Consider the following 18,934-nt stretch of genomic DNA (forward strand, 5'->3'; position numbering starts at 1 on the left):
CTACTTATATTTTTTTACTAATGAATATTTATTGCTTCCAAATAAATTAAAAATTTTTGTTTGATAATTTTTTTAAAAAAGTCAGATAAGATTTAACTAACAATTACTTCTGTTTGATTAATTTGGATTTAGAGAGGGATTTTTTTTACAAAAAGAAAAACGGTTTGAAGTAAGAACTTTGTTTGACGTATAAAACTTTAATTTATCAGAAAACGTGTGTTTAACGGTTAAATGGTGGAAGTAAATTATGAAACATTTTTTTCTACGTATTTAGAGAGAATGAAAGCTCCGAAAAGAGAGTGATTTTTAGTAACGAAATGAGATCGTTTTTATTGGCTCGACAAATTAACTTAGGGGTAAAACGATCGATCCTTCACGGACGATTAAATTTCACGCGTGTTTACTCAGGCTCTGCAGTTTATGTTGACAGACCTTCGCTTGCTCGTTCTTCTCTTCATGAGCAAACCACCAAAAAAAAGAGAGAGAGAGACTGAAATAAAAATTTCTTCCCTTTTATTTTGTTACCAGTTTCGATATATTTACCTGAAGGAAAATTATTTGATTTAAATAAAAAATTATTTGATAGAATAAAAATTATTTACAATAAAAATTATTCGATTTAAATAAAACTTGTTTGATTCAAGTAAATATTTGTTTGATAATAGAAAAGTAATCGGTTCTTTGAATCGAAATAAATTTTTTTGTACACCAAAAGAAATTTATTTCTTTCCATCTAAAAATAAAAATGTGCATCTTATCTGAAATATAACTGTGTTTCTAAAAACTTTTGAGAAAGAAGAAAACTTGTGACAATTTCGAAAAATGGAGAGGAAATTGTTGAGAGAAGAACGGAAAATAGAGATAGAAATGCGGCAGTGTGGCGCGAGGAAGATTACGAGCGAGGCACCGCTTTAATCCGTTGTAGAAATAAATTGTCGCAACTCTTTCGTTTTGCTAGAGAAAAGAGGGATAGAAAGTAAAATGATCTGGAAAAGTAGTAGAAGGAAAAAGAGGAGAGAGAGAGAAAAAAAATGTAAAATAGGGATCAGTGTGATAAAAGTAGAAGCCAACTCTTTTACTTTTGTTCGAAACTCCCGTAATTTTGACAGTTATATGACGCAAGTCTTGAATTTATTTTCCCCAAAAAATTTCTTCTTTCCTTTTTTTTGGGGAAAAAGGGGAGGAATTTGTTTTAGGTGTTTTTAAAATAAATGTAGAGAAAATTTGGAATTTTGAAAAGTAATTGTTGATTTTAAATATTGGCTGACAATATTTCTAGGGAAAAATATTGAAAATTTTGTTGATAGAAAAGAATTTTTTTCGAATAAATTAAACGGAATGTTTGTTTAATTGGAAAAATGAAATAGTTTTTCGGTTAGTGGAATCGGTAGAAGAGTGTTGTCTGACAAACTTTTTTTTACTACTCAGGCGATATTTATTTTCATTTTCTGATTGGAATCGATTTTTTCTACTTTTGCTACTAATAGAAAAATAATTTTCTAGATAGAAATAGAGTCGACTTTAATTACAAAAAAAACAAATGTTTCTTGTTCGCTTCAAATCGACTAGTTCTATACTTATAAGAAATTTAAAAATTTATCTGATTAAAATTATCTTGTACTACTGTATTTTTAATTTTTATAGAAGTTTTGTCTGGTTAAAAATATTTCGTACTACTGAAAATAGAATTTTCTACATTGTCTGATTTTAATTGACTTGTACTACTGACGTTTCATATAAAATTTTTGTCTGTCTAAAAAATTTACTCTTTAAACATTTACGTATTTTTTTCTTGTCTGACTAAAGTCGACTTGAACTACTAAACACAAAATTTAGCTTTTTATTTATATTAATTTATTAATATTAAATAAGTTTCTGTTTCTGTAAGACAAAAATTCGTTAATTCCTCCAATAAATAAATTTTACCAAAATTAGTTGTTTAGTAGCAAAATATAAATTAAAAAAAATGAATTTTACACAAAAAAGAAAAAAAATTGGCTTAGAAAAAATAGTGTGGGATAAAGTTGAGCAATTTAAAAGTTTATTCAGTAGAGTGTATATATTTTTTAAAGCTTAAATATCCCGGTGGCTTTTTTCACCCTGTATTGAAAGTATTTCATTTCTTGTTTATTTTTTGTTGTTGTTGTTGTAATGTTGCTGAAAAATGATGTGCATCATTTTTCAAACTTCTCTCATCAGCGGGAAACGTGTGCAAGTCTCTGGCATCATGGAAACACTTGGAAGTATTCCATTAAAACTTTTCCCAACGAGAGAGGAGAGAAAGAGTGAGAGAGAAAGAGAGAGACAGAGAGGTACTACTTCTTCTTACAAATATCTGATCTACTTCCCAATCCAATCCCTAAACCTATTCTGCTGTATTAACTTTCTTCAAACAAGTTGCAAACAGTAAACTTGAAGGTGACTTTATCCCAATCGCCTTAAGCTCAACTACTTTGACGCCAATCCGGGAAAAGGGTCAACCTGACCTTCTTTTTTTTTTTTTTATTTATGTAAGCAGTCAAGAGTCGCAAAAAATTTAACTTTTTTGGAAGAATAAAACGTGAAAGAGAACAAAAAACCATATGAGAATGAAAAAATTAGAAAAAATAAAAAGAGAAAAAAAGGCAAAAAATAAAAATAGAGCAAAAGAGGAGAAAGAGAAAAATTGAGGAGAAAAAAAGGTGCTTTCTCATGTGGGAAAAAACTATTTAGTTGAGAGAACAATTTTGTTAGCAATTAGAGGGTGTCTGACTTGAAATAGACTTGTTCTACTGGTAGTGAAATTGGTGGTTTTTTAAAAGTCTGATTGTGAAATGCTTTTACGACTTAAATCGACTTAAAAACCATTTATTAGTATTTTTTTTGTCTGATTAAAATTGACTAGAACTACTGACAAAAAAATTTGTTTTGCATTAGTAGTGACAGTTGGTATCAGTCAGACAATTTTTCTAAAAATAATTACGAATTTTCTATCAGTAGTATTAGAGAATAGTTGAAATTTATATGCTGATAAAAAATTTACGTATTTTTTACCGTCTGACTAAAATTGACTTGAACTACTTACAACGAAATTTTGCTATTTAAAGTGTTTGCGGCTGCAATTTATAGGAAAAAAATCTTTCACCAAAGAATTACTGTTACCAGTGATAGAAATATAGTGATGAAAATTTGAATTTACTTGTCTGACTGTGTACTGACTTTAACTACTGAGAAGTAAATTTTAAAAGTTTTTTAAAAAGATTCTATTTGCTATTTTCATTGTAGGGAAATTTGGTTAATTTTGTCTGACTATAACGCTCTTTTTCTACTTAAAAGATATTGTTATCATGTTATCAATATCTAAATCAATCAATTTCTAAATATAAAAATACTGAAATAAATATAAAAATACGAAATACTTTTTAGTCAGACAAATGTATGACTAAGAAGTATTTCTACTACTGTTAAGTGATTAAAATTGTAATAATTTAAAAAGGCACGCGAATTAAAATGATTGTTTTCTAGAACCAAAATTACAAAGTATTTGCAGTTTATTATTAAAGTAATATTAACAGTCAACTTAAAGTAAAGAATTTTCAACTATATTGCGAAATGGTAGAATTAACTTATCTAATCAAAATCGACCCTCCCTGAGAAGAGAGTGAGTGAGAGAGAGAAAGAGAGAATAGATTTCTCCATGCGATTGGATTCTTGAAATTTATGCGTGCTCATTGCTTAAATCTGATTGTCAGTTGTTGGCTGGCAAGTTTTCGATATATCATGGAATGATTATAGTTCTCCGTATCAAGTTTAGCCACAGCTAGTTCCCTTTTCAAACAATTGTAAATGGAAACTAACTGGCTGAAAGGTATTCTTATTCCCTTCCTGACCGTCGAACATTGGCAATTCCTCTCTCCCTCTCTCTCTCACTTTATACACGTATATATTTCACTAATTAATCAAAATGATTAATAGACAAATCGATTTGCTTTCCCGGTCTAACAAAATTCGTTGAAATCGTATTCAATTTCAAATGGGAATAATAAAATTCAAAGTTATTAAAAGTTAATAAGTTAGAATAAGTTACAATAATAATTGATAATATTAATAATAATAGAATTTAATGTTTCTGTTACATTTATTGTTCTTAAAATTTAATTTTTATGAAGAATTTTATTAACAACTTTTGAAACTAATTAATTTCTTGTAAGGAATTTAATTAAAATTTTACTGATATTATAGGGTAGAGTGGGGTGAAAAAGCCATTTGAGTTTTATTTAAAAACTATTAAGCCGATTTATCAGCTGTTTAGAATATAAATACTATTAGGTAATACGCAACTTTTGAATTTAATTTGAATGTTGTACCTAGATTAATATTGTTTTTATTGTAATTTTAATTTTTTTTTGCTTTTTTGAAAACATTTTGGTGAACTTTTCAAACATATTACAATCTGATTAAGTGAACGAATAATAAAAGTAAATGTTTGTACATAAGGAGAAGAGTATACCGAAAACGTATACAATGTTAATTTTTGGAAATTGAACTGAATTAAAAATTTATTTTTGCTTTTTAAATAACTGGTCTTGGGTGTAAAAAAGCCAGGGCAAAAAATTCATTGAATATTTTGTGAAATTCACTTGTTTTCTATTTAAACTAACCTTCTTATTTTACAAAATTTCTCGTGTTTATTTAATAAAATAAATTAAACACGACGAAAAAGTAGTTCAAAGTGCATTAAAAAAATAAACAATGAATAAACGGTTGCAACGAAATATGTTATCTGTGGTGAAATTTAAAGAGAACTTCTAAAAAAGGTACGAAAAATTGGCAGTGCAAATCGAAAAAAGGTAAACTTAATATAATTTTCAATTTTGCTTGCTAAAAATTCTTTCATAATTGTTAAAATATTTTTCAAATAAGACTATTTGTCATATAAATAAAGGAAAACTATAAAAATACCTAAATTGATAACATGTTTTGCTAAAATCGTAGGGTGGCTTTTTCACCCCACCACCTGGTAACTTTCACTGTAAGTGGGAAAAAAGCCACTTACAGTGCTTTCGTAAAACTCTTATAACTTTGACCTTTCATGAGATAAAAAATATTTCCGACAAGAATTTTCAAGCTTAATAACCTAAACTTTCAATAACAATTGGAAATTTGAGAAAAAAATTTTAAATACAGATTTTACAGCATCAAAAGTAAAAATGTGTCTTTTTTACCCCACTCTACCCTATTAAAGAATTTTATAACAATTTTTTATCATAATTTAAAACTTTTTGAAGAATTTTATTAAGATTTTTAAAAATAAATGAATTCCTGAGAAGAATTTAAATACTAATTTATAAAAATAATAGAACTAATGCGAATTAATTGAATTCTTGAGATGAATTTTGATATTTATCAAAATAATCGAATTTTGGAAAAGAATATAACTAAAATTCCTTAAAATAACTAATTTTATGGGAAGAATTTTGTGGTTTAGCAAAAGAAATAAATAATTGAATTCGTTTGCAGAATTACTTAAAAAATTTTGAAAATAAGTAATTTCCTGCGACAATTTACAATTTTTAAGAATAAATTGAATTTTTGAGGAATTTATTTAAAATTGTATTAAAAATATTTGAAATTTTGTGATGAAAATAATTGAATTCCTAAACAAAATTCTATTATTTATGAAAATAAATTAATGTTTTCGTAGAATTGTATTAAAAAGTTTTTTCAATGATTAAAATTTTTGATAAATTTTATGAAAATAGTAAATATTAAAAATCATTGAATTGCGTTAAACTTTTTAAAATAATTGAAATTTTGCAAAAAATTTTATTTGAATTTTTGAAAATAATTGAATTTTTGGTGAACAATTTTGCTATTTATGAAGATAATTGAATTCTTGACGAGATACATTCAGTAAAATTTTTAAAAATAATTGAATTTTTGGTGAACAATTTTATTCCCTTTAAAGTTTTGAACATAATTGAATTCTTATGATGAATATTGTTATTTATGAAAATAATGGAATTTTGAAAAGAATTTTTTTTTAAATTCCTAAAAATAATTGAAGTTTTGTGAAAAATTTTGTTATTTATCAAGATGAAATTTATTCTGGTCAGAAATGGAGAAAATTTTTGAAGGTTTTGTATCAGAATTTGCGGTAGTTTCATAGTTTATGCGACACAAATATAAAAAAGACACAAAAAATTTAGAATTCTCTTATGAATTCTAAAAATTAAATTTTTTCCAGTATTTTTAATAAATATCCCTGACTTTTCCTTAAATTCCCTGATTTTCCTGACCTGTAGCAACCCAGAAATAAGAATTTAAAACAAATTGCATAGAAATATGAAATCGTTGCTAAGGATACAATTTGAATTGGAGAATATTTTTGTTTGTTTGTTTGTTTGTCACTTTTTTTTTTGTTTACTCCCAAGAATGTATACGACGATAGAGGAGCGAAATTCCTCCAGTTATATTCATTTTTGAATGATGTGATGTGAAATTCGAAAGAGGAATCTCGTATTTATTGTATATGTATATAGAGGAAAAGGAATGCACGTCGTAATGCATCTGTGAAACAGCTTATTCCACAGTGGATTGCATTCGGATTTCCGGTGACAATAGAAACTGTTTTACTTACATTGTGTGACAAAAGCAAAGTGGAAGAGCAGATAGAACAAAATAACCCAACCACCTTACATCGCACTGGACAATGCTATTTTCGCCCCCTCTTTGCCCTCCAATAGTTGAAACCATCGAGATATGCAAATCAGAGTGAGAGAGAGAGAGAGTTAGCACGACGTTTGAACTTTCACAAACGTATTCATAGAATTGTTCGAACGACGAGTTTGCGAACGACATAAAATAACGGTGGAAAACCCCCCAACGGAATTCCTGGGAGTTTCCAATGTGTAGTTGCGCTTGTTTCTATCTTGTTTTCCCTTCCCTAAAATGACGGCCAACCTCCAGTGTTTCTCTCCCTCTCTCTCTCTCGGCTCACTCGAGTCAATGTATTCCACATTTGTCAGAGTCACGTTTCGGATAATTTGAATTTCACTTGTGTGGCATTTATTTTTCTAGTATTTCCTTAACTGCTGTTCTTACTTGTTGTGTATTGACTGGTTTATTAAGTGTTAAACAGAAAATTTCTTTTTTTAATAAAAAAAATTCATTTAAAAACAAACTTTCTAATCCCTCTTTCTAATAATTAGCATGGTTGCCACAGGTCAGGGATTTTTATGAAAATTACAGGAAAAAATTTAATTCTTAGAATTCATAAAAGAAAATTCTGAATTTTTGTGTCTTTTTCATTTGCCTCATAAACTATAAAATTATCACGAATTCTAATACAAAATCTTTAAAAATTTTCTCCATTTCTGGCCAGAATGAATTTTTTAATATTATTTAATTATTTCAAAAATTTCATCTTGATAAATAAAATTTTTCCCAAAAATCCAATTATTTTTAGGAATTTAAAAAAAATTCTTTTCAAAATTCAATTATTTTCATAAATAACAATATTCATCACAAGAATTCAATTTATGTTTAAAACTTTAAAAGGAATAAAATTCTTCGAAGAAATTCAATTATTTTTAAAAATTTCACTAAATGTATCTCATCAAGAATTCAATTATCTTCATAAATAGCAAAATTGTTCACCAAAAATTCAATTACTTTCAAAAAATGAAATAAAATTTTTTGCAAAATTTTAATTATTTTAAAAAGTTTAACGCAATTCAATGATTTTTAATATTTACTATTTTCATAAAATTTATCAAAAATTTTAATCATTGAAAAAATTTTTTGATACAATTCTATGAAAACATTAATTTATTTTCATAAATAATAGAATTTTGTTTAGGAATTCAATTATTATTTTCATCACAAAATTTCAAATATTTTTAATACAATTTTAAATAAATTCCTCGAAAAAAGCAACTTATTCTTAAAAATTGTAAATTGTCCCAGGAAAGCACTTATTTTCAAAAATTTTTAAGTAATTCTGCAAACAAATTCAATTATTTATTTATTTTGATAAACCACAAAATTCTCCCCATAAAATTAATTATTTTAAGGAATTTTATTTGTATTCTTTTCCAAAATTCGATTATTTTGATAAATATCAAAATTCATCTCAAGAATTCAATTAATTCGCAAAAGTTCTATTATTTTTATAAATTACTATTTAAATTCTTCTCAGGAATTCATTTATTTTTCAAAATCTTAATAAAATTCTTCAAAAAGTTTTAAATTATGATAAAAAAATTGTTATAAAATTCTTAAATATAATAAATTTCGGTAAAATTTTAATTAAATTCCTTAAAAGAAATTAATTATTTTCAAAAGTTGTAACTAAAATTCTTCATTAAAATTAAATTTTAAGAAACAGTCGATTATTGAACAAATTATTTATTTTTTTATTTAAATAATTGAATTATAGTAGAATTTTATAATAAAAATAGATTTAAAAATGAATTTCGATTAAAATTTTAGATAATAATTAAATATTAAAATCATTATAGCATGGATTTTTGGAAATAATAATTAAATTTTGAAACGGTTTCAAATTCAAATCTTTGGAAATCTACATTTTCGGTACTTTTAGTTAATAATTGATAATAGAAGAATTTTAGTTAAAATTTCTAGAAAATAATAAATTAATAATTGAATTTAAATTATAGAAATAATTTCGAAAAAGTTAGAGTAACAATATTCTTATATAAAATAATAATTTTATCCCTGGGTTATTTTTAATTATTATAAAAACATGAAGATCACTCGAGTCGATCACTCCGAGTCGAAGACTGGGAGTGATTGACTTATTCATGTTTGTAATAATATTCTTATAAGTTATTAAATTTCAAAAAATTTGAATTTATATTTTTTAATTAAAAAAAAAAATTTTTAATTTTAATTCCTCTGGAAAAATAATAATGATTAAATATCAGAATATTCTTTAGGGTCAGGGAAAAAGTCAAAATTCTGTCTGGAAATCAGGGAAAAGTCAGGAAAAACAAAGTTTAATTTTTGTGGCAAATTTTTATGACTTAACTTTGAATTTGAAAATTTGAATTTTTTTTGGGAAATTTTTTTGAAATAGTATAAGATAACTAAACATTTTGATAATATAGTAAAAATTTGTAGCTGTTTTAGATAAATTTTCTATAACCTGTATAGTGATATAAATAATAATAATAGTAATAACATAAAATAGAAAAGAAAAGAAACCAGAATGTTTAAAAATTCAGACAGCCGCAAATAACAATTTTCAAGCAAATTCAAAGCGTACTTTAAAAAATTCGTCTACGATATTGCGAACGGTATTTTAAATTTAAAAAAAAAATAATATCCGATTCGTATTCAGAGAACCTCAAAATCCCCGTGAATATAATATAATACTGTGTGTCGTGAAATTTTTATCCATTTTTTAGCTTGTACTACTTTTTAGCACTTTTCGTCATAAAAACTTTCCGGTTCAAGTGTTTAATACTTTTATAACATATGTCCTTACGCAACAGACATAAATAAATCCACCATATCTATATACAATTAAATAAAATGAAAAAAAAAAGAATTTCTAAATCGAAAGCAAAATATATGTTTTTGTTGAAAATGGGGATTTTTTTCAATATTCAAAATTTATGTAAAGAAATGATAAAATTTTTAAAATTTATCACTCCGTGTTTTATTATTTCTATTCTTTTTATTGATATTTATTTTTTATATTTTTTATATTATATTCTTTACATTATTTTCGATTTTATATAATATTTTATATATTCTTTACGTTATTTTCGATTTTTTATATTATATTATTTATGTACTATCATAATTTTCATTATAAGTCACATCTGGTGCAAAAGAAAAAAAAATCTTATAATATAAGTGTCACTATTATTTATCGCATTATATATTTTTTTTCCTGCATCACAAAGATGCAACTCGCAAGAAATATATATATATTATTTTTTTCCTTTTTAATGTGACTTTAAAATTTATGAGTATTATTACACTCTAAACATTAAAAAATACGATATCGTAAAACATATTTCAGTTTTTGGTTTCATAAAATTTCGTTATAATTTGTTTTTAAGAACAGTGTAATTAAAAAAGGATTCTATTTTACAGTCTAGCAATATTTCAAACTAATTAATTTATCATTTTTTTAAAAAGAGAGAGAGAGAGAGAGGGAGGGAGAGAAAGACATGAAATACCCATTTCTCTACTCTTTATACAAGGGAAACCTTGCAATCTGTGCAGATGTTGACAAAAGACGAAGGGAAAATTATATGTATATTGATGATTTTAATTAAATTTTTTACTCATTTCATAAAATCAAATGTGAATACAAATTCTTAGAGTTGGATTTCCGATATTGAAAAATAAAAACTATATATAATTTCTACTGATAGCGTTCTTTTGAAAATAATTTGATAAAATATTAGAAATTTTTAAATATTGAAGCATTCATTTTGGTAAATCAAAGTAAAAAATAAAAATATTTTTTTATTTTTTGCGAATGAATTTTTGAATTGACTTTATTAGCCAAAAATTTGCTAAACAATGGGTACAAAATTGTGCATTTGGTTTGTAATGTTAATTAGTTAATAATTTTATTTTGTCATAGTTAGTTTTTTGTAAGTTAAATTTTTTAGTTTTGTTGAAGAAACAAATTTCTGTTTTTTTTGCATAAATTGAAGAATTTTTAGTTTTTTAAAACTAAAAAAATATGTATTCTTATTAAATGTTATTATTTTTAGAGTAAACTTTACTACTTCTAAAGGAAATTCTTCTAATTTTTATAGAAAAAAAATTTCTTTGGAAATAGTAAAAGTTATTCAGGAAATAAAAATTTTCAATATTTTAAAATTTAAATTAAATAGTATTTTCAGAAAAAATGTTACTAAGTCCTTTTTTACTTGAACCCCTTTTTTGAAAATTATATTCCCCCATTATTAATATTACATGAAATGAAATTACTGTGATCCCTGAAATTATAATTCATAAATTTATGAATAGTTTTATAAATTATTATTTAATAATGATCAATCTCCCTAAATTTGAATTAGTAATTGTTAATTATTCTATATAATTTATAATATAATATAAATGTTATAAAATAATAAATGAATAAATAAATAAATAATAATAAATAAATAAAATATATAAAATATAATGTAAGTTATTTAATGATAATTACTAATTTATTAGTAAAATTGACTAATTCCAAAGAAAAAAGATTAATTAAAATCAGTAACCATTTTGAGTGTAATTCAAATTTAGGGGAATAGAAGTAATTTAATAGAATTATTTAATTGAAAATTATTATTTGTTTCCTTATTTTCTTTTTTGATAATAATTCAAATTTAAAGTGTTTTCTTTTCTTTTTGTTTCAGATGAGTTAAACAACATATGATTGCTGTCGAGTTTATTACGTGAGTAAATATATATTAAAAAATATAAAATGATATAAGTGACATATAATTATCAAAGGAATAATTTAAAAATTCTGATTCGTTTATTTAACGAAAATAATTATTAGCTCTGTGATATTTATATGAAATTGATAATCAATTAAATTGAATGGAAATTTCGGAAAATATTTATTCGTTTTGCAAAATTTCTTTTTCATATATATTTATTTACGACTGTGTACGCTATAGTACAATTAATTTTTAATTAATTTGAAAAATCCCTCTTTTTATACTACATTCCCTTTTTAAAAATTAAAATTCCCTTTGTTAGCTAATATTACACGGAAAAATCATTGTAATGCCTGTTATTATTTAATTCGATAATAATTATTTATTGTAATAATAATGATTTATTGAAATAATAATTATTTACTATACAATAATAATTATTACAATATAATATAATTATAACAATAATAATTATTACAATAATAATTATTTATTTGAAATAATATTAATTAGTGAAAATACGTTTCAATCAGAAAAATAAGTAGTGCAAATTAATTACAAACAAGCGGACGTTTAAAGATTGGATTCAGTTCATAATCATACGTAGTAGGATTGATTGATCTACTACTTAGTAGTAGAAAGTAATTTAAGTCAGACAGAGATATTTAAATTTGTCTTTTTGATATTTAAGTAATAAAAATTCGGTTTATCTGAATGATTAAGTAGTAAGAATCAATTATAGTCAGCCGGGGATTTACATAACAGTACATTAAGAAAACCAAAAAAGAAAAAATGTAATTGAAAGCAGCAGAATGTTTGGTTTACTATAGTAAAAATATTCAATTTTGTTGAATTAAACAAACGTTAAGTTATTGTATTTCATTCAGCAATGCAGTAAATTTGTTTGTTTAAAACTTTATATTTGGTTTTTTTTATTTTAATTTTTTTTTATTTGCATTTATTTGCTTGATATGAAAGAAAAATATTTCATTGTTTGAAATAAATTTTTTCGCACTGCGTGTATATAGAGGAATATTCAACCTTCGTCTAGAATTGATTTTCCACTGATAAAGGGCAACTTTGGGGAATTATCTTAAGTAGAAATGTTGTATCTATTTTGCCGATGAAATAGTTTGAAATTTTCGTGGTATATATCGAGGTATAGAATTAAAGCAGAACTTGCACATGTATAGGAGAGCTTGGTTAGAAATTTCGCTTGGAGCATGTCGAGTCACTCGTCTTAATTCAGTGGCAGACACTCATAGCAGTTTGGCTTCACTAAGTCACGCAACTAAGGAGAGAGATGGATGGATAGAGGCAGAGTGAGAGAGACAGAGACAGAGAGAGAGAGAGTGAGATTTAAACGCATAGGTGGGTATTGCATAGCGGGAGGAAATCCAAAGCCTTGCGCGAACAATGGGACACCTGCCTGCCAGCCAGCTAATAGGCACATTGGCGAAGGGGTTGGAGAAGAGATTATACGCGCTTCACTGAAATCCGTCTAGCAATACGAAGGGGTAAGCGCGCCTCAAGATGAGTTGATATTGTTCAAGGATGAGAAACGAGGTGTAGTAGAGAGAGAGAGAGAGAGAAAGAGAGGTTTGTGTGAGGAGAAGTTACGTGCAAGAAGCTTTGCCAGGATTGACGTGCTCCTTAAATGCAGAGAGGTGGAACGAAGGTGATTCGAGAACGGAAGGCTGGAACCTTCTTAGTACAATAAGAGGGAGAGAGTGAGTGAGTGAGTGAGTAAGACGCGATGAGTTTCCCCGTCACGGAGGTCAATTGTTCTAACTGTGTGCCATTACTTCGAATTGGCTGGTCGAAGACAATGCTTTGATAATACGGTTATCCGTAAGTCTCTGCCGCTACTTTACTTGACCTGTTTTCCTTTTCTTTTTCTCCTTTTCTTTCTTCTCCCTTTCCTTCTTCTTCTTTTTCTTTCTCTTCGTCTTCTTCTCCTTCTTTTTCCTATTTCTCTTCGTCTATTTCTTCGTCTTCACCTTCTTCATTTTATTTTTCTTCTTTTACTTTTTTCTCCTTTTTTTCCTTCTTATTTGACTTTCGGACAAATGAGTAGACAATTGAGGCTCCGAATCTTAAAAGGGCATTTTTCACATAGACTTTACATGGTGAAAGTGCCCTTTTAAGATCCGGAGCCTCAATTGGAGAAAGAGGATAAATTTTCAATTCATGTCAACAAAATTGCAAAAATGTTTGTTTGTAGTAGTAAACGTTAGGTTTAGTCAGACATCGATATTTGACTTTGTTTTTCACTCTTAATTAAGTAGTAAAAGTCAATTATAGCCAGATAGAGACTGTGGTAAAAGAATAAAATAAAAATCAGTAGTAAACGTTAGGTTTAGTCAGACATCGATATTTGACTTTGTTTTTCACTCTTAATTAAGTAGTAAAAGTCAATTATAGCCAGATAGAGACTGTAGTAAAAGAATAAAATAAAAATCAGTAGTAAAAGGGACTTTACGTTCGTCAGAAGTTTAAAATTTTGACTTTTAGCCATTTTTAGTTAATTTAGTAGTAAAAATTCAGTAGTTTAAGTAGTCAAAACCAGTTACAGTCAGACGACGACCTCAAATTTTGTAGTACGTTAAAAAACAAGTAGTAAAAGAAAGTAATAGTCAGACATATTATGAATATAAACTTCTCTATTAGTCATTTAAGTAATAGAAATACAGTTTAGCTGGGTATTTAAGTAGTAAACGCAAGTTATGGTCAGACGAAAGTCTTAAAAATTTTTGTAAATTAGAAATTAAGTAAAATAAAGTAAATTTAGTAATACATAAAAATACAAACTTCTCTATTAGTCATTTAAGTAATAGAAATACAGTTTAGCCGGGTATTTAAGTAGTAAAAATCAATTATAGTCAGACGAAAGATTTAGCATTTTTTTTGTAAGTTAAATAATAAATAGTAAAAAGTAATTTTAGTCAGACGCAAATGTTCACAATTGATCGTATGGAATTTAAACAGGAAAATTAGTATTTAGCCAGACTTTTAAGTAGTAAAAATCAATTACAGTCAGCCGTGTACTAAAATAAGAGTAGAATTAAAAAATCAGTGGTAAAAGATAATCAGACAAAAATTTTTAATTTATTTTTTAGTTAGTGAAAGGGAAAAAATAAAAGTAAAACTACTTCTAAGTAGTAAAAATAAAGTTTACTCTGGTATTTCAGTAGTATAAATCAAATATAATCAGACGAAAACCTTAATATTTGTGTAAGTTAAAAATAAGTTATGAAATTTGATTTTAGTCGCAGGCAGAAATTTACAAAGTCCTTTAGACATTTTGGTAGAAAAAAAACAACATTTTGAGAAATTTAAGAATAGAATAGAATTTTAAGTAGTAACAATCATTTAAGTCAGACGGACACTTAAATATTTAAGATACTTAAAAATTAGTAGTAAAAAAAAATTTAGTCTGACAAAATTATGCAAATTTGTCTCTTAAGCATTGCTAGTGGGTAAAAATAGTTTCATCAGATATTTAAGTAGTAAAAATCAATTTTAGTCAGACGAAAAGTTTTAATATTAGTATATTATCAACTATAGTCAGTCGGGGATTTTTGTAACATTACATTATGAAAATTAGTAGTAAATGGTCGTTTTAGTCAGACTAAAATATATAAACTTGTTGTTTAGGCACATTTTAGTAGTAAAAATACGATTTATACTGATATTTGAGTAGTAAAATGCGGTTATAGTCAGACGACAGCCTCGTTATTTGTGTAAGCTAAAAAATAAGTAGAAGACGATAGTTTTAGTCAGACATAAAAGTCTACATTTATTTTAATAGTAAAAGTACGCTATAGCTAGATATTTAAATAGTAAAAATCAATTATTGCCCAAGAGGACTGCAATAATTGAAGTATCTTATGAAAAAAAAGTGGTAAAAAAATTATAAATGAATTATAATTCTAAGTGTAGACAATATTCAGAAAAGAATCGTCTGACTTAAATTGTCTTTAACAAACAGATATTAAATGGAAAATTATTGCTAAAAATGTTTGTCTGCCTGAAATTAAACTTATTTTGTAATGATTTTTGTTTAAAGAAAGGTTTGTTTGTCTAAAATTCAATAACAGAACTAAACTTTCGTATCGAAAAAATGAAATTTCATTAACATAACTGAAATCTAATGTAGAGTTGAATGTTGTTAATTGCTTTAAAATTTTATGGTATTTGGAAAGATTCTTCTTCGTAGAAAGTAGGTAAAAAAAAGAAGTGTTTTTCTCGAATGTAGTGTATTTTTTTCTGGCGAAGAGTATTGGTTAAGTTTCGTGTAATTGTAGGTCAAACTCTTTTCTCTTTCTCTTCCTGCAGTTAATCGTGAACAAAAAAAGATTTCGAAACTTTCTGATAGCAGATTCTTGTAAGTTTTTAATTTATGCACACGGGGCTTATTTTTTACTTTTCCACTACATCTTTCTTTTTCTTCTTCTCTTCTTGTTTGGATCACATAATCGTTTCAATTTTTCTTCTTATTTAATTTGTTTGACAGATATATTATTCGGCAGTAATATTATTATTATTTTTTATTATTACTCTCATTTCAGTATTAATATTTATTATTATTATTATTTAAAATAATTATAATTTTTTATGTAGTAAAATATTTTTTTAATAAAAAAAGAAGTGTAGAAGGAGAATTAAGGTGGGGAGAGAAAGTTCTACAGAAAGAGAGAGAGAGAGAGAGAGAGAGAGAGAGAGAGAGAGAGAGAGAGAGAGAGAGAGAGAGAGAAGGAGAAATGAAGAGAGACAAGAGATGTAAATAGAGAAGTAAAATTCCGACATGAGAGCATGTAAAGGAGAATAGGAGAAACGTATTTAAGACGTCTGAAGAGTAGGGGATTCTAAGAAGTCATTCCTAAACCCTGTTTCATAACATTCCGTCGCACCTGTCTTAAACTACGTTCCATAAGCCTCCGTCTGACTGATATTGACATTTACTACTGCGGTAGTATATATTCTGCAATATTTCGTCTGCTACATCTTTTTTTCCACTCCCTTCAGAATATGTCAAATATTATCCGTCTCTTACTTCTTAGAAACAATGACAAAGACTCGTCTGACTAAAATTGACTTTATCTACTGAGTATTAATTAAAAATAATTTCAAAAATCTTTATTTCACTAAAATTCACTTTAGCAATTATAATTTTCAAGTTTAAAAAATGCAACTACTTTTTTAAAAAGGCAACTAAGAAAGAAAATTAATTAAAAGACAACTTCTCTCTCATTTTCTCTCTCTTTTTTTTTAATGATTAAACGGAAAAGGGTTGCAAAGTAGCGAAATTAAGTTCAACTATCTATGTACATATAACTTGAAAGTTTATGGAAAACATGCTACGAGAGATAGAATTGCATCGATAGTGTGTTGTATTCTTCATTACCAAGGCAAATATCGAAGTTTGCTAATTTATCGTAGGAAGTAAAAATGTCGCGAGTAGGTAGAAATATCTGTCTACGTAAAAGGCCAATTTGACCTAGTTCAGAAAGTTATAACCTCGCTAAATGTCCTCTTGTGAGTTAGTATAGTTATGGTATCACTTAAGAAAATTGATAAATCATCCAACCCCCCACTCCTTTTCCCTCCTTCTCCCCACCAAACTATTGAATCGATTCTCAATATATACATATAGTTCATAACATTATTCTAAAGTGACGAAAACTGTTTTCTTAAGCTTTCCGGATAGAATTGTAGAAACCAATTTTTCACACTCTTGGACAAGTTCATGAATTTCTATTGTTAGAAAAGAAAAATTTTTTTTCAGGAGAAAAAATATTATTCAAACATTCAATTATTTTCTATTTATCAGCAAGCTTTTAATTATTTATAAGCAGTGATAATAATTATTATTTTTATTTAATGTATAAATGAAAAATAAGTAGTGCAAATTAAGTTTAGTAAGACAGAACTTTAGAATTTTGACCTTTAGACATTTAAGTGGAAAATTACCCTTTTATCGGATATTTAAGTAGTAAATGTAATTCAAAGTCAGACGTAGTACTTAAATATGCCCCTAAATTAAAAATACAGATGAATAGAACTTGCAGATTTTTTTTGACATTAATTTTGTATTGTATATTGAAGTATTATTTCGCTTGTTATTTAAATTAAAAGCTAGTGTTTTCAAGATTATAATTGATGGAATAATGAGAATATAATTGTAAAAGTGAATTTTATCACATGAGAAATTGTCTCGTTTTATCTTTTGACTGATGAGGGGATATTTGGGTTCTACAATGTGTGATGCTCGATGCGCTGCTGGGACATATAATAAGTGGCGCCACTCATGTGGACAGAGGACTATGGCATGGGTGCTTAAAATGTCTCGAGCCTGGGTGTCGAGTGCACTGACTGCACTTATCTTTGTAACTGTTTGTCTACCTCGAGGATAGACCATTTACCATAACGAGGGAAACGGAAGTTACATGCTGCCTGCGCAAACCCCTTAGTGTTCCCTGCTGCAACAATGAGTTTGACTTTTTGAAAAGGGACTTTTCTTTTTTTCCGTTTACCTTTACCCTTCTCGAAACTTTTTCTCCTTTGCTTCTCCCCTCCTTTCGTTTCTACTCATTTTTTTGCTTCTTCCTTTTTATAAGCATTTTTAGTTTTTACTTTTATATTTTACTAATTTGTAAGGAAAGAAACGAGTATAAACATTTATGTCTGACTAAATTTACTTTATACTACTTATTTTATAATTTATACAAAATTTAAGATTTTCGTCTGACTATAACTTATTTGTACTACTTAAATATTTTACTAAATCGAATTTTCACTACATAAATGATAGACGAAAAATTGTTAAAATTTATGTCGGACTAAATTTACTTTATCTTATTTTCTAATTTACAAAAATTTTAAGAGTTTCGTCTGACTATAAATTATTTCTACTACTTAAATACCTGTAAAAAAGAGTATTTTTACTACTGAAATGAAATATAGACAAGTGTAAACTATCGTGTCTGACTAAAACTACTTTCTACTACTTATTATAAAGCTACACAAATACTGAGACCGTCGTCTGACTATAACCGAGTTTTACTACTTGAATACGGATATTTCGATATTTAGAACTTACAAATAATTTAAATTATTTTAAATAATTAAAATAAATAAATAATAGATAATAAATTTAAATAATAAGTTAAAAATAGAAAATGATCTTACAATGAAGAAATTTAAATTCCTTAAAATAATTTTCGTTTTTCTATTTTTAATTATCAAGTTAGTTTGTGTATATACAGCATTAATTCATCAAGATTCTCGAGTGCATTTAGGGAAAGATTGAAAACCTCGATTCTTTTTCCTTAAACTATTTTCGTCTCTCTCTCACTCACTCACTCACTCTCTCTCTCTCTCTCTCGCTCCTAGAAACAGATTATGTATTCTACCTCGGGCAACTCGTTAAAAAGTGCAGTTCGAGTTCACCTCATTTTGCACTCCTTTAGTTCAAATGTGTATACGAAAGTTTCTTGTCGAGACCATCTCTCCCACCAAGTGGAGAGCGG

At 26.5% G+C, this 18,934-nt stretch overlaps 1 protein-coding gene and 1 long non-coding RNA gene across 2 annotated transcripts in view; one reads left to right on the forward strand and one right to left on the reverse strand.

The window, feature by feature from the left end:
- The window catches only part of LOC122506433, a 229,749-nt gene that overhangs the window by 55,408 nt on the left and 155,407 nt on the right, over window positions 1-18,934 (forward strand). The window contains exon 2 of the long non-coding RNA XR_006302004.1: window positions 11,376-11,414. This is a non-coding gene — a long non-coding RNA (uncharacterized LOC122506433). The remainder of the gene's footprint in view (window positions 1-11,375; window positions 11,415-18,934) is intronic.
- The window catches only part of LOC122506402 (discoidin domain-containing receptor tyrosine kinase B-like), a 165,607-nt gene that overhangs the window by 54,193 nt on the left and 92,480 nt on the right, over window positions 1-18,934 (reverse strand). The gene's annotated exons all lie outside the window — the stretch shown is intronic.

The sequence above is a fragment of the Leptopilina heterotoma genome, unplaced genomic scaffold, assembly GCF_015476425.1.
Source record: "Leptopilina heterotoma isolate Lh14 unplaced genomic scaffold, ASM1547642v1 Lhet_114, whole genome shotgun sequence".
In the NCBI taxonomy this organism is placed as follows: Eukaryota; Metazoa; Arthropoda; class Insecta; order Hymenoptera; family Figitidae; genus Leptopilina; species Leptopilina heterotoma.